The sequence below is a fragment of the Diadema antillarum genome, unplaced genomic scaffold, assembly GCF_040938485.1.
Source record: "Diadema antillarum isolate AM-2024a unplaced genomic scaffold, OU_Dant_1.0 seq00001253_RagTag, whole genome shotgun sequence".
In the NCBI taxonomy this organism is placed as follows: domain Eukaryota; kingdom Metazoa; phylum Echinodermata; class Echinoidea; order Diadematoida; family Diadematidae; genus Diadema; species Diadema antillarum.
In genome coordinates this window covers 922756-940195 of record NW_027272039.1, presented here as the reverse complement: position 1 = coordinate 940195, position 17440 = coordinate 922756, and the positions used below count along the sequence as shown (strand labels likewise).

Genomic DNA, 17440 nt, shown 5'->3' with positions numbered 1-17440 from the left:
CCATAAATGATTACAATCATATTTTCTACAGTATAAATTCAAAACAGAAATGGTAACAGTATGAGACAGTTTTAGAAAAAGGCAACAATACCCTTTCAGAACTCCACATTTAAATAGAAACGCATACACACTCATAAGTACATATGCAGGCACGCACATATACCATAAAACACACAGATTTTTGACCGGTTACTGGGACAACAACATACGCAAAACTGAAATTCAAGAGAGGATTACAAACAAATTCTCATGTATCATACTGATGTTTCTCCTTCATCCGTTTGGTGCAGGGCATGAATATCACACTCACTCTCCCTCTCCCATTTGTCCCATAATCCCATCCCACATCATCCAGCCTCCCCCCCCCCCCCCCCCTTCCCTTTCTTTCTTTCCTTTGAGCTTCTGTTTCTGTTTATTTCTCATAAAAAGGGCATGAATGGCTTAGTCCCAGCCACTGGCATTGGTGTTTCCCTAGGCCTTGGATTCCGGCCAAAGCCATTGATAGCTATTTTAGCCGGACCCAAATCTGGCGCATGAGTCAAGGGATCGGGTGAAGAAGGCGATGGGAGAAGAAAGGGGGGGAGGGGGGGAGGGGAGGGAAATCAAGTGAGCGAGCCAGCGCAAGGCAAAGCCAGCCGATGGAAAGAATGAGCGTGTTTACTTTGAAAGCTAGCCAAAATAGTATTGACTGGCTTTGCTTCTCTCTCAGCAGTAGCGGCAACCCTCCCATTGTATGACAATTGTAGTGACTTTCACGTGAACCCTGGCCGTTTCTCCCTCGACCGACCAAGAAGGAAACCGCACACCAGACCTCTCAGAGATGTCCGCCGACACGCTTGCCTCGTTTGGAAGCAGTACATCATGTCATCCACTCCAATTCCTTTCCTCTCCTTTTTCCTTCTTTCCTCCCCCCCCCTTCCAAGTTTTTCTTTCATTTACACTACAAAGGGACATTTCCTAAATTCCCTGAGAAATACCCCCCTCCACCACTCTGACTCCTGTGCCCTGTGTTTACTGCCAATGTGCCTGTTAACGGGAGTTATGAATTCCTCCAAAGCCGAGAAAAGAAAAACAAAACAAAGCAATAAATGTACACAATAATTCATCACGATATTCTCAGCCTTCATTTATCAATGCTCAGGGGGAGACAAGCCCTGTGAGATTTACAGTGCACCCGTCTGGCCGTGTTTACTTGTTCAGTTTGGGGGGCACAAGCGGCTAAGAGTTCATCACAAATTAAATCTTGCCTGACCCTCCCCTGACTTTGCTCGTAAATTTCCAACAGGCGCGAGGTATTTCGCACCTCTAGAACTCCCTCTTCATCTGCTCGGTGACAGGGGAGAGAGAATAATATTTGCCATTTTTATGCATCTTTTTGTATCTTTTCTATTCTCAATCTACCTACTTATAAATCCCTACACATATGTGAGTGTATGATTAAGTCGTGATCGAGTGATCATGGCAAATCATTACACCAAGGGTTACATATCATGTACGTGGTTGCTGGTCTTTGTATAATTCTTTCCAATGTTCAAGAATCTACAATATATTATGATTTATAACTTCCAGTAGAAATACAAGGAATTCACAATCTTCCTTGCTACATTCATAATATGAATGTGTATGCATTTGAGTAAGAGTGTGTGTGTGTGTGTGTGTGTGCGTGTGTGTGTGTGTGTGTGTGTGTGTGTGTGTGTGTGTGTGTGTGTGTGTGTGTGTGTGTGTGTGTGTGTGTGTGTGTGTGTGTGTGTGTGCGCGCGCACGCGCGCGCGTGCGTGCGTGTGTGTGCGTGCGAGTGTGAATGAATCAGTAGGTGTATGTGTCTTTATATGAAAGATGGATCAATACATATATTCCTGGTGTGCAGAATATGGGCGTGTTTGTAAGCTCACACTGTCACTATGTGAAGTTTTATCCAAGTCAATACTGATATATTTAGACAGGTAGTAAATGTTCCTTTGGCCACAGACAAAGGCTCAAGTGACCATGGTTATGAGTGCCGTAGTGCATGTGTAGTCTCGCCATTCAGACTCTGGTGACGGAGGAGTAACCAAGGTCAAGTTCGCCACCAGACTAGAATAGAGTGGATTTGTGCCTACGTCAGCGTAAAGCGAGGCACTTCAGCCAAGCTCCGTGCCCCCAGTGAGTCATCCGGTGACGAGGGCAAACACTCTAGCTAAGACTGGAGATGGGGAAAACTTTTGTGAAAGGACAGGGGGAGGGGGGGAGGGGGGGAGGGGGGAGGGGGGGAGGGAGGGAGGGGGAGGAGGCAAAGGCGAAAAGATTATGCAACTCATCCCCTCCCCATCCCTCAAATAGCAGTCACCTTGAACGAACCTTTCCTATTGTACCTGGCAATTGTGCGGAGCACTTACAAAGGTTGGAAAGAATGAAAGGAAATAATCACAGGCATGATTTGCAAGCATGGCTTTTGATTATGTTAGGGTCCTATTTATCACAAGCAGTGCGCTTGCAGCATGTGATGCCATACATTTAGACATCAATAATCATTTTCTGCAAAAATTTCGTCAGATATTTGCAGGCTCCAAGAGAAAAAAACAACTAAAAATATGAAAACTTATTTTAACAGATCTACCGAATAGGTACATAAAATTATGGTTTCTGGGTTCTGTATGTCCCTAGGGCTATGTCTAAATCATTTTTCCCATGTTTGAAACACGTTCCACTACCCGCTATCAACAATTCGTTATGCAAAGGCCTTAGACTGTGAAATAGTATTAGCATGTGGAGAGATGAGGATCTGAAGTAAGAAAAAACATAATTCTTGAATGTCTTTGAGCATTTTCTTCAGCATTACATCAATAGCACATTTCTGACATTATATTCATCCAGACCGTTTAAACCTGATACTTTCAAAATGAAATTACCGTGTTGACTTTTCTGCAGTACCAAGTCCATTTCTTATACTTGAGATTGTTAAACAAAGAAAGCTTATCACTGAGCACAAATATGATTGCTATTTCGATGGACAGGAAGTCAAGGGAAAATATATATATATATATTTTTTTTTTTTTAAGGGAAAGTATACTAATGTGAGGTATGAATATCCCACTCTCACTATCAGCTAGGATATATAATATAGATAACTACGTGGAGATAGATCAGTAGAGTATGAGTTGAGGGAGATAGTCTCACCCATGGGGTATGGGGGAAGGTGAGGGGACAGGGTGCATAGTACCATACATCTCCTCCCTCTCCCCCTCCCCCCAAAACAAAACTCGTACTTTGCCACCCTCAACATTCATGTGAGCTCATCTATCCGAGAGAAACCTTGAACAAGCTGTGAGGTAGGGTTGAAAGAGTCAAGGCCTCCTTCCAGCGTTCACCATCCCGTGCAATCTCGGGGAGACCCCGATCATCTCGATCATCTCGTCTCAGTAGGGCCAATCGTGATGGGCGACTGTCACACGCAACGCACAACAACCCACTCCCCCCCCCCCCCCAACCCCTTTCTTTCTCTCTCGACCTTGGTCCACTGCAGGCAGAATTTCGAAAAAAGATCGCGTGTCACCAAGTCAATTACTGGTTTCATTAAAGTGGGGGAACAAACAGGTTTTCGACACTGAACTACTCCATAAAAGTGACAACATTCCCCATTTCCTTTGACTCAACAAAACGGTCCTCCTCATAACTGTTGCTGAAGGTTATACCTTCTGCGGAGTATTAATCTTTAGGCCCTACTTGAATGTAAAACTAGAGTCATGTGGTGATATAATGAATTTCTGCATTATTTGTGTGTTGTTGTTTTTTTTTTTTTCAAATAAACATATACTCAGTAGTGGCATATTTCTCAAGAAATCAAAATAGTTCACAGACTACAAGTACCAACTATATCAGAACTCATTATCTGATCCCAGTCAGAGAATTAATATTTGATCTCTCTGCCCTCTTGGCCATGAATGATATTTCATTTTCCAGAATAGACCATTTAATCCTTCTTATCAGTTTCTGTAAAAGTTTGACTGCGATAGTTTTGCTACCACAAGGTAGCTTTTAACTACCATCATTAAGAAGTCTGGCCTTTTGGTTTTCTTCCAAGGAGGAGCAACTGTCGTGAAGTAATCGTCCTTCGCCCTGGCAAGGTCTCGAACTCGTGAAACTCAAGATCACTTGGCAAGTTTCCTTAGCCTTCATCTCAGTTAAACGATATGACAGAACTTTTCGAGGCAAAATGAAAATGGACGAACACATTCAGCTGTCTTAAGGTCCACTTCACAACATGTACCACACATAATTACCATCATCCTTTCTTATTTTGTTCCAATATTCTTTACTCTCTTTTTTTTTTATGAGAAGCTTCGTCTATTCTATATGTCTGTTGACTACAAGTATGTGCCCAGCAGCCAACCCATAATGCACTGCAACAGTGGCTATGCTTCACCAATTCCTGTCGAAGTGTACATTGTCACATCTCATCGTCACCTTCATTTACTACACAGAAGCAGAATGCTTCTTTTGAAATCCAGTGCTCATTATCTTTGGCACTCATCAAGAAAACTTTGGGGGAAAAAACAAAGGTTCCTTAAAAACATACACACACAAATATAAAACTACAGTGAAAAATAAAACTCAGAAAAACTCAGAAAAATCAATTTCTCATGCTCCATGTACTGTTATCATGCTGGCGATATGATAAGTTTAAAATGCAGTAAAAGTAGCATTCTGGTTGTCAAATTTACCGGTACTGTGTTCAACTTTTCTTCGTCATACGTATCTATAAGTGTCTGGGTTTCTAGGGCTACCAAAGCAGATTTGTTGTGGCAGATCTGCAAGTTTATTCCCATATCTCTGGCCTTGTTATTGAAATTTTGTCTTGATTTGAGCAGAAATTGAAGTGTTTACAATATTTCTTCCAGATATCACCTTCACTTGATGACATACAATAAACCACTTCTGTGATATGTTACAAAAATTCATGACGTTTCTTTTCCTATAGCCTAGCACACATTCTTCTTCTTCTTTTTTTCACTTGCTCCCTCCAATTAAGTTTCTTAGGCAGAAATTCACTCAGCTTCAGCCGTTCATACTAGGTATGGCAAGCATTCGTCAAGCTCTGTGGCTGTTTGGGCAATTCTATGAATAAAGCACACATAGAATTTGAAAGCATTGCAGAAATGGTCTAGTGTATCTGTGTGTATGGGCTAATGATTGCAGCCTTTCATTACTACTACATTGTGGGCATCATTGAATAAATATTAGCTTGTCCACGACTAAAACTCATCACTACAGACCTCCGCCAAGCATGCAAATCATTTTCACCACTGATCTTGTTCTTCCGTGGAAATATCAGTGATTTCCACCCATACGTACTTATAGCATTGTGTGCTGAAAGTTGCCAGATTTCCCAATATAGAAGCCTTTGTTACGTCATAAACACTCAGCTGCACGGCGCGCCTCACCCCAGCAGAAACTAGAGCACGCACTTTAGTGCGCGCAGGCAAACCTCAAATGCGCGCAGGCAAACCTCAAATACGCGCAGCCTGAACTCCCAAGTTCATTGACCCTACCTGCCAAAATGTCAAAAATCCTTCATAAATTCCCCAAAAATTCTCGGATCACTACCAAAAGTTAATCGTTTGGTACTTGTGTCATTCTCAACCTTTCCTGCAAGTTTCATCCCAATCCATTCACTACTTTTTGAGATATTTTGCACATGGACAAACGAACCAACTAACAAACAAACCAACGGTAACGAAAACATAACCTCCCCCCTTGGCGGAGGTAACAACACATTTACTAGTACCATTTTGTTTTGTTTTTGTTTTTGTTTTTTAAGACAATTGAAAATGCCATGAATGTACAGGAAATGGAACTTTCAGCAGCTTCATATTCCATTTTTTTTTTTGGCCATAATTCATGTTGCTTAAGCTAAGACATAAGACTCGCCCCAATGATAACAAATAATGCCTGCACACAAATTTGGTACAGATTGTAGAAGTTTTTGAAAAAAAAATAGGAACCCATAATCTTTTTCAGGTCAACAACAAATATCTCTAATTGCTTTTACCTGATTCTATTAAAGTAAACAAAAAATGACAACACATTTGAACGATTCCATAAATGAAGGCAATACTGTAAAGGACAACCAAACCAGGACAACCAAACCAACCTAAAGAACACAGTCGGAAAACAAAATACAGACATTTAAAAAAAAAACCAAAAAAAAATACGACCAAAGTACAAGAAGAGATATCTCCCACTTGCGCCACTGTGGGTAATGCCAGACAGTACGGTTCAGAACGACGACTGGGTAGAAGTCTTTCGCGATTACAAGATATTTGCTAGATTCTCGCTCAGGCTTTGGAGTATGTCTCTCATTCAGACAGTCAAGGCCGAGTTGTCAAACTCCTCAAGATGTAAGACACACTGTTCACATTTGGACCAGTAGAGGGCGCCGACATTGCCACAAATTAAAATCTGCTGTCAACTGGTTCAAATAAACTTCTTCTTCTTCTTTCCCAATCAGGATGTGCTGCTCAAAGCAGAGATGATATCAAGTACTTTCTACAGTAGTCTCTATTATTTCGAATTCTGTTTCTTTGTTATGTATCAAAAAAATAGAGAACAATCAAACTAAAACTTGACCTTAAAACATCACATGTGAATGCAGAGAAGAGATGCCATGTAAGAGAAAGAGAAAGAAAGGGTGGGGAAAAAGAACAGACAAACATTCCTGCACAAATATGAACAATTTAACTTTTTTTATCTCTGCAAAGTACACTTCTTTACATGGAGATATAAATTCACTAATCTAGCACCAAGGAAGGTTTGTTGTTGTTGTTGTTTAAGGAGTCTTTTTTTTCTTTTTCTTTTTTTTTTCTTTTTTTTTTTTTTTTTTGGGGGGGGGGGGGGGGGGGTGTTGTTACACACACAGCCCTTACAAGCTCGTGTGTAATGATTAGACAGACATCTACAACACTTTTACCAGTCCTGCTCTTTGCCATCCACATCGATCCTAAAAGACGAGCCAATGGCGACCTGTCGGGAGATGCTTGATTCATGACCAGGCAAAGAAAGCATCTCACATACGCCTTGAGGTCATCGTCGGGGTGAATGGGGGGGGGGGGGGGGGGAGGAAGGCACTCGGAGGTTCACGCTCCGACACCAGAGGTGTCTGACAATGCCCATCAGCACCCGCCCAACATCAATCAAAGTTAGGAATTTTATATCCACATATATACAGTATATATCCGTGTGTATATATATATATCCTAACCCCATCCACAATCTACATAGGCTCTGTTTATCAATGAACAACAGATGCACAGAAATGTCAAAGACAGCTCTGGAGTCTGGATGGGGTTGGAGAACCCCCACGAAAAGGGGAAAAAAAAAAAGACGAGGAGACCTCCCCCGTCGGCTCTTGTTCCAGCTCCACACACGGTTTGTTTTTCCAAGCTTATATGACAATACGTGCTACTTCACAACATTCACACCCAGTCTTCATAAATTGTCATCTACGAGAGGTGAGCGGCACTAGAACAGTACGTGTCAACATTTTTCAAATCAGCTTCGCGCAGTGGTTTCACCAGAAACAGATAAACTGATCAATTGGTCTTCTTTCTTCTCTTCTTTAATTTTTCATCCTTTTTTTTTCTCCAATAGTATCTGCAAACATTGCTCGAAAAAAACTTGTCCACATGTCATAAATTACCCCCCAAATTTAATGTGTTTTTTTCAGTTTCTGCAGCTCTTCACAATCTTTAACAATCTCTTGAACCTGATTGGTTTTGCCCTCTACTTCTTACTCACTTTTGGTCTTTAAAAGTGTTTAGTCTACTGGGAGCAAATAGAGCCAAACTGCTCTGCAAAGTGACTGGGTGAACGAAAATGTGAAATACCTTAAAAGATATGCTGTTAATTTCTGGCCAATCAAATTCACATGCAGATAGAACTGACTACTGATGCAGCAAGCTTGTCAACAGTGAGCTACAATGATCATCACCACGAAACAGGAAGTTTCAAACAAAGGCTTTTTTTGTCTGATCATGTTTTGAATGGCAGAGGTTTGCGACACAAGAGACTAGCTGGGCATTCACACGTATCGAGTTTGCTTGATTTGAAACAATTTTGTAATCAAGCAAACTCAAATCAAGTTTGTTAATTACAACAAATTTGCCATGTGAATGGAAACTGGAATCGTGGAGGGTGATTTGAAACTTAATTACAATTAAGTTTCAAATCACGGTCCGGAGATGTTTTTCAATCACGTTTCGCCAGAATTAAGCAACGAAACTGATATGTGAACATGATTGACCTCCAATCAAGTATTGGGGGGCGGAGCTTACGTGACCCTTCAACCGCTTCCGGAGAAAATCTGTACTATTACACAGGCTACAACAGTGATTGAAGGGAACTTGGAAAGAAGCCACACCTCCCCTCCTCGCTCAGATATTCAAAACCGAAGACTCCGCGAAGCTTCTTCCTACGTGTTAACGGACGGCGATTTGAAACTTGATCGCAAACAAGTTTGTAATTAAGCAACTCGGTATGTTTGAAAAGGCCCACTGCGTGCCTTCTCGAGAGATTCCTGACCCATTTCATACAGGCATCCCAGGAACTTGGAACATTTCCACAAACAGAAATGGAATTAATTCCTTACAGATACAGAAGAGAATCATTACATCCGACTGATCCCTCCCTCCCTTCCCCCCCCCCCCCCTCCAGAAAATCTCTCATCAGTATTTCATAAAAGGAACAACCTCAAGAGCTATTGCAGAAAAAGCAGATGACAGACAATGCGAATTGGTTGACATCAGTTCCCAGACATGAAACACGACACGAAAATCAATTCATCATCTCGTTATAATTGTCCGCTCTTCTTTGGGTAAAAGGGAGGGGGGCATCCTGGAAAAAAAAGATTTCAGATGGGTGACAAATGACAAAGAATGAGGAGGTGTAACTTACATGCTTGAATTAACAAACACATGCAAGACAGGCGCAAAGATCAAAGGATGGAAAAGGGAGAGGGAAAATAAAAGGCTGTGTTTTAATTCATGTCACACTTATTCCTCAACAGAAATGGTGAACTTACGTCGACCTAAGTCACACACATGACAATTTTCGGGAGGGGAGGGGGGATGACTGTGAGAGTCAAGGGGGTGGAGGAAGGCGGAGGGGGTGATAGGGAGGGATTGAGTGGCAGAAGAGGAGAAAAAAAATGATGGAAATAAATGAATGAATGGGTGCGCAGCAGAGGGTCTACTCTCCAGGCGCAACGGGCCTTGCAGATTAATAAAGAGGACGGGCGATCGATCGCCGTAATAAAACCGGCTGGTGACAGGCTGCAGGGGTGAACGTCTGGGTCAGCTCTGGGTCTTCAACTTTCTGCTTGGGCGAGTGACGCAAGCACGGCTGGGGAGCAGAAGGCAGTAACTCTCGACAACCACCAAACATGGGATGACAGCGGCACACTGCACTAGAGACCAAATAGGGAATAGCATGCCCTGTATCAGGTGAACAGACAGATATATATTCACTCGTTTCTGTTCCTATGCTTCACATCCTTTCCCTTGTCTTTAATATGAGCTCATCAATACGTCGAGAATCAAATTTTCAAGAAAGATTTCTGATCTAAAGTTGAAGCAATCCTCTGCCGCAGTTGACAGGAGCATCTTCAAAAATAGAGGGGAGGGGGTTAAAGAATTACTTCTGCACTAATCTACTCCTTTATCAAAACTAATAGCAATGTACATTGATGGATTGACAAATTATATGCAAGCTGGAATGTGCTGTTCCTCAACTATCCTGAAATGAAAGTGAGTATTACAGCAGAAAATGTATGTTAATATTGATTTCAACATCATCCACATTTCCCACTTCATACATTATTTTCCAGCAAGACTTTAAGTGAACATCACTCATTGTTTTCTTTTTGTGTGTGTTCTTTTTTTGTGTGTGAAGTAGAGAAGGGGGAGCAAGGGGGGGGGGGGGCAGGGAGATTTCAAATTCTAGTGGTAGATGGTCGTATCTCCACATGATACCAAACAGCAGCATACCTGTCACATGGGACTGATGTGCCTAATGGAGTGATGAGGAATTAGGCGGCACTTTGCGGGCGTCATCTTCATCAGCCAAACTCCGGGTCAGTAGGTGTCTCCATCAATTAGAACTTTGGAAATACATCTCCTCACCCTCCCGACATCGTTTTTACGTCTTCTCTATATCTTTTTTTTTCTCTCTCTCTTCTCTCATCTTATCTTTGGTTTCCTAATTGCAGTAGGCCGATGCTCGTACAAGAGAGAGAAGCTGAAACGGCAAATGAGATAACGTATCACGACATCTTCAAACATACACAATCCATCCATCTATCAAGAAGAGCGTATGGAGGGGGTGGGAGGGGAGGGGGGGAACTTCTGGGTCAGGCCCGGGTCTTCGACTGCTCTCACCTCAACCTTGGATACCATGGACAGGTTGACAAAGGACCTCATTGACTGACAGTGGCTCGCCCCCCACACACCCCGCACCGGGATACACATTTCCAGCATATTTGTCGAATGTTGAGCCTGTCCAATTAAGTTTACGCGCTGTGCAAATTTGCCTTAGAAGTCACTTTCCCCCCTCATCATAATTACCTTCCACTCTGCATTTTTCATCTGGAGCAAATGCAACGTTTCTGTTTGAGAGGACAGTAGACGTCCAAGTGCACATGCACGTTCAATCGGAAAACTAGACATCATTGCAGTCCTCAGAAAATTGCCCGCTTCTAAATGTGGGTGGACAATTTTTTGTGGTATTAATAGTCGGAATGATGATAATGGCGGTAGAGAAGACGATGATGGGATGATGACATTTACAATGATCATGGCAACCAAGATGATGGTGGTTGATGCCTTGATGGAGTTGATAATAATGCTCCTGATGATGACAATGATGCTACTGATGATGATGATAATGATGCTACTAATGGTGATGATAATCATGCTACTAATAATGATAGTGGTGCTACTGATGACGATGAAATTGATGCTACTAAGGAGTATAATGATGCTACTGATGATAATGATGATACTAATGATATGGCAATAATGCTACTGATAATGAGAATGATGCTTCTGATAATAATGCTACTACTGATGACAATGATAATGCTCCTAACGATGCTGACACTGATCCTACAGATAACAAAATTAAAACTCACGTGCATGATGCGAAAAACAGTAGTCAACAATATTGAATGCTTATCTTGCATGACCCTTGATAATAATACCCTTGTCATAAGAGAGATGTAGATGACAAGAAATGCTAATTTAAATGATGACGGAAAAAGGGAGAACGATGATGATCATGACAATGACTGATGATGATGATGATGATCATGTTGATGGTGATGATGATGATGACGAAGATATTGACAACTGGTGAGTACATTCATTTTCTGTGATTGATCACCATGCCCCTCTAGCAGGACACAGCTCCTGCATTCTATTCATCTGTGGTATTTTGCCGACTCTCACATTTCTTCTTTAATGGAATACGCAAAAAGGGGGTGAGGCAAAACCCCTCCCGCCCCTCCCGCGTGCCTCCAGTCTCGGAGGAATGACCCGGCCGAAATTGTCGTCATCTCCCCAGACTAAATCCAGATTTAATTGCCAAAGGATCATCCGCCAATTTGCAGCACATATAAATGTCTCTCTCTGCACTCCCAGACGGGCCGTCATTAATTGTTAATGAACGGCATATTATTTTTCATCTATGCAGGGAAAAAGGGCAGAGTTGACGCCAGCACTCACAGCGACTCTCCATTCATACATTCGTCTGCACACACGTAAATTTCTGCGAACAGCGTAATTCCTGTTTCGATGAATTCCGTTGTGTACTTACATGTGACTCAGCGATCCTCGCATGAATACTCGGCTAAGATCGTATCTGCGACTCCATCAATCACAGCTCTATCAATCTTAAGCGCAAGGAATCCGGGGGAAAAATATTCAGCCGCTCGATCACTGCTGCTGATCTCTGCTAGATTATCACGGCTAACATCTCACTGTGAAATATTGATAGAACAAATTGCATTGCAGCTTCAATATTCAGGCACTTGATAATATTTGGGGGGGGGGGGTTTGTCTGCGAGAACATAGGCAAACACTTGTCTTTGGCGAAAATGGGCAACATCTACTTATTCTTTGGGGACAGATTGCAAGTAGATTACATTCATCTCTCCTGCTACATCTTACACTACATCTCATGCTAATGGGAAGATTGAAATAGGGGAGAAAAAAAGAAACAATACTAAACTCCAATGCAGATGTGATAAGAAAACATGATCAAAAAGGAAACAATTTGCTAAGAAAGATAAAATCCTGAAGCTCCTTACAACCGCGTTCCCTCAGACAGAATCTGCCACAAAGCGTTTTGTTTTCTGTTTTTGACAATGACCTCAGTGCTTATAGTTGTCCTTGTCACAATATAAAATCATCCAAACATAGAGTTGATACCTAGTAATATTTCTTCCCCCACCCCCCACCCCCCCCCCCCACCCCCTACAACCCATTTTCCCATCTCCTTTACCCCCCTCCTCCAAACCTCTGGACTCCTCCCACCCCATTCCACCCCTCGCCAGCATGTGGCATTGTGATCGGAGCAATGTGCATGTGTGCACGTTGAAATCACTTGCCAGGCCCCTTTGAGCAAACAAACATACACATTTGTACATGTGCATTCTTCCACTGCCGTTATTACTGAGTCAATGACACTGGCTGAGCGTGACACAGGGCCAAGGCTTGGCGATGAAATTACCAGCCACTCAGGGTCTGGGTCCCCTCTATCCAAGAACTACTCTATAAGTAGAAGTTCGACGGCAGTGAAAAACTGCCTCATTGGGATCGCATCGTGTCAGTCCTGGCTGTTGCTTGTTTTCTCTTTGGCTGTTCGCTCGCTCGTCTTCCAGACTCTGCCTTCTTTGTCGGCGCGATTTTCTCTCTGCTCCGCCACTTTGCTTTCGTCTTCCTGTCTGTCTGTCTCTCTCTCTCTCTCTCTCTCTCTCTCTCTCTCTCCTTTTTCTTCCTTCTCTCCCCCTCACTCCCCCCCCCCCCCCTTTCTATCCTCCTCCCACTCACTATCTCCATCTTTCCAGCAATCATCCAAAGAGTCACATCTTCTGGTACAATAATATAAGTTAAGCATAATCACTTTCTGCTTCCAATACTTATTGTGGACTTTCCCGAATGATTTCCACCTTTAAAAGGCTTGTTCCACAAAGGTATGACTTTTCTGGTGATTGCCCTGCTCTTTCCAGGATATCTTTAAAGGTACATTACATAGCCAGAGACACCTGTGAAGCAAACTTTCCTATCTACAGCAAGACTCGACACAATTTTTTTTTCTTATAGTGGCCAGACCATGAAATGGGAAGAATTTGGCATAAGTTACAGTACCATGACAATGTCCGAGCAACATTTTGCGGGGACCATTTTCATAAGCAGGGGGGAAAATAAGGATTGCCCGGACGTCAACGCAGTAAATCTGATTTGAATGGCTCTGTTAAAATGGAGCCTCACAGTCTTGCACCAGCAGCTTTCTTGCTCGGATTCCACAGATTCCTCAGTTGTTATTCCGGTGAATTACAAAAAAAATGTGTATGTGTGTCTTTCCTGTTTTAGTGACAGGAGGATTTTTCTATCCCTGAAACTCAAATGTTATCCCAGAGATTCATGAATGAATGTCATAATCACAGGCTGATAAATCACAGCAAACCCTCAAAAGAAAATTGTCAAAGTCAAGATGTTCGCTGCGACAGCCTCGGTCTAATAAAAAAGTTGCTTTACTGCCCATGGAGATCTCTCGTACTCCACCTTAGATAAACAGGGTGTCAGCTGCATGGTTTAACAGCCATAACTCAACATGGCCCAAACCATGCTGAAACGTCTGTTGAATATCTATATATTATGTCTGCATTCATCCCTGCAACCAAGGAATATCCACGTTCAATGATATTGAACTGTAATGGCTGTCTCAGTCATTCATGTTTCTTTGGTTAATTTCAACCCATATTCATTTTGATTTAAAAACTTATGTAAGTACAGTACCATCCAACAAATCCAATTGGAGTAATTTTCATCAAAAGCAAGAAAATGTTATGAAAGTAATGAAATTTTTGAAACTCCCACACATATTAAAATAAGGAGGTGATGTCACCATCAAACAAGTTTCTGACTTTTTCCCACTAATTCTAAATACTTTTTTTTAAGTCATTTCAAAGGGGGAAAAAAAAGTTTCCCAGAGTTATAATGACGTAAAGACGAATACTTTAACAACAACAAAATACACATAGTTGCTTATACTTACAGTTTGCGTGTTCCTATTGAAACCCTGACAACCGAATTCTTTTCATACGCCAGCTTATTGTACAGGTAGGAATCAAGATTTTTCCTCAGAATGATAAGATTGGAAACTTCCTTATGACGGAGAGGAAATAAATACTATAGATTGAAATTTAGTTTATTTGGACCCCCCCCCCCCCCCATAAAAAAAAGAGCTATTCTTGGCACAAAAGGGGTGCATATTCGCAAGTAACAAGGGTTTAGTTTTACATTTCTGTTCAAAGAAAAGAAAAAGAAAAACTTTGAGGTGTGCATTACTGTGAGATTTTATATACAAGCTGTTGGGAGACACTACTCTTCACCATGCAAAATTTTGTGATGTCTGGAAGAGGTATACATATTGAGACAGGAAATGGTTCATCAGATACAAACCAATTTAAAGAGAGCAGAAAAAACAATAGGCTCATTGTTTGCATATAATAGGATGTGTCTTATATCACTGCTTCATAGGAATGAAGCCTGCAAGGTATAAGAAAGGTTTGGTGACAATTAACCGGTTGAGAACGAGTCCCGAGTATATACTCTGGCAGGGGTGTATGGGAAATGCGTGTTGTAGCAAAATCAGCCCATCCTCAACGGGTTACCAGCATTCAAACACGCTCCTGTTCTTTTGTTGTTTGTATGTTCTGCCTTAGAGGGCCCTGGATGTCTTCTATGCAGATTACATGCATTATAACTGCACAAAGTTAGATCTAATAGAACAAAACAAACAGAAAAGCCCCTATATGCATTCTTTGGGTCCTTCTTCTTCTTCTTTTCTTTTTTTTCTTTTTTCTTTGGGGGGGGGGGGTGATTTATCATTTGCATTTTCGTATCTCTTTTTGTCCTGGAAGAAATGTCCAGAAAGAATGCCTGTCTCATTGGCAGAACTTGCATAACCATCTGCACATGTATCGAGTTAGAATTTCTCCTCTTTCTACCCTCTTTGGCAAAACCATCGATTGTATGAAAATTTATGAGGATTAAGTTCTACAGACTCTGCAGAAGTATAATCCCGTGCAGGAGACAGTGGCCCACTTTTTCTTGACGTAAGCTGCGCCAGTTCGCAGCAGCACCTGTAGTGGTGGCATGTCTGTACTGCCACCCATGAAGGGCCGCTGCACATCCATCCACTCAAAAAAGGTGAACTCACTGCTATCATTACATTATTTTTCCTTTTTAAACTAAACAATAGATAATGAAGCCACATACCCTTGTCCCTCCCGAATTCATTGTTTCGTGGAAAATTTTGCAATGAGAACAAGGCAAAAGCACGGAGGCACTGATCGAATGAAAGCCCTAATTCTAATGAAGCCAGAATGTTATGGAATCTCAGAAAATTTTTACGCAACTTGTCACCTTGCCTCCAGAACAATGTAATTTTCCATAGGGTCGCAACATGACACACCCTGTTTGCCGTGACAAACCCACTACACACTGCTGTTTCAATCAGCAGCAAGACCAAAAACACATGGATTGCTCATGTTTTACTTTGAATAAACAGTCACACAGAAAATAAAATAAATACAGAAGTACCCACAGACACATGAATTTTGTTTACTGACAGGCACTGAAAAAAAAAAAATCCTCTCAAGGATATATGAAAAAACATTTGTTTGAAAAATATGAATATGCCATAGTAACACTCAAAACCAAATAATGAAAATGAAAAGAAGAACCAACTCAAGCCTTGGCTTTATCATTTCTTTTTGATGAAGTCTGATACAGACAATGAATATCAGCCTAACCAGCAAACATAGTTAATGTCTTTTTCCATCCTTGGAGGCTAATACTCTCAAGTCAACTGCTACTAACATACATACATACACACACACTCACACGCACGCAAACAAACACACACCCACAAACATGCATATGCACACGTATGCCAAAGACCAAAACAAATGAAATATTACCTTGGTTGTCACGGTAACAACTCTGGCAGCAGTTGAGCCACACTCTGGAAAAAAACAAATTTGAAAAAATATAGCAATATTAGAAAACAACGCACACAGTGATCATAAACCTCTGAACACAGAAAAAAAAAATTGTAATTAATTGCATGGATATCCTTCAAAAGTTAAAAAGCACTATGTCTTATCAATTTTGTTGGGCACATCATATTCTCTTAGGGTTTCTTTTTTTTTCAGCTAATCTCATGTTGAATGAGTGTTTCTTTGAAAAAATATCATGGAATATATAAAAATTTGAATACAATAATTGTAGAAATTGTGTACACTCATAATCTGTTGTGTGTGTGTGTGTGGGGGGGGGGGGGGAGAGGGGTATTTGCCTTTTGCAATAACTTGTTTTGTTCACGGTTAGTTCATTAACCCCAACACGGTTTGTTGAGGTGTGCTGCTGTACAGAAATTGCTCACTACAAATTCACTTTCACATGCCACAATGCAATGATCGATCAGGCATAATCATGTTCCCTCGAGCAATATTGTTCAAACGCCACCGTACCATGTGGATTTTCTTTCATGCACAAGTGAGCCTATTGTTAACGGCAAACCGCTCTGGCTGTCTGCCTGTCTGTCTGTCTGTCTCTTTCTCATACATATTCTCTCCATCTCCTCTGCTCCCACCTCTTCTTTCTCCATTTATTCATCTATCTCTATCTATCTATTTCTATCCATCTATATATTTCTATATACCTCGATCTATCTATCTATCGCTGTCTATCTCTATCCATCTATCTATCTACCTATTTATCTTTATTTATCTATATCTCTCTATCTATCTTTCTACACGTATCTCTATTTACCTCTATCTCTATCTACCTCTCTATCTATCCATTTATCTACCTCTATGTCTATTTATCTATCTCTATCTATCTGTTTGTCTATCTCTACCTATCTCTCTCTCTCTCTCTCTCTCTCTCTCTCTCTATCTATCTCTCTATCTTTCTATTTCAATCTATCTATCTATTTATCTACATAGATCATTTTCTATCTCTCATTTTTTGGCAAGAAAGCAATGTCAGGTATCAGACTTGTAGTGACCCTGCACAAATTTAATTCTTCTACCTATTCAAGACAGTACAAAATATAAGAAATTAATGCGCAGTGGCATAAATTAGGCGATTTTCTGTTCAAGTTCTTTAGATACCACCCT

General features: G+C 41.3%; 1 long non-coding RNA gene across 1 annotated transcript in view; it reads right to left on the bottom strand.

Annotated features, from left to right (window-relative positions):
- The window catches only part of LOC139745327 (uncharacterized), a 105692-nt gene that overhangs the window by 21365 nt on the left and 66887 nt on the right, over window positions 1-17440 (bottom strand). The window contains exon 3 of the long non-coding RNA XR_011711883.1: window positions 16238-16281. This is a non-coding gene — a long non-coding RNA (uncharacterized lncRNA). The remainder of the gene's footprint in view (window positions 1-16237; window positions 16282-17440) is intronic.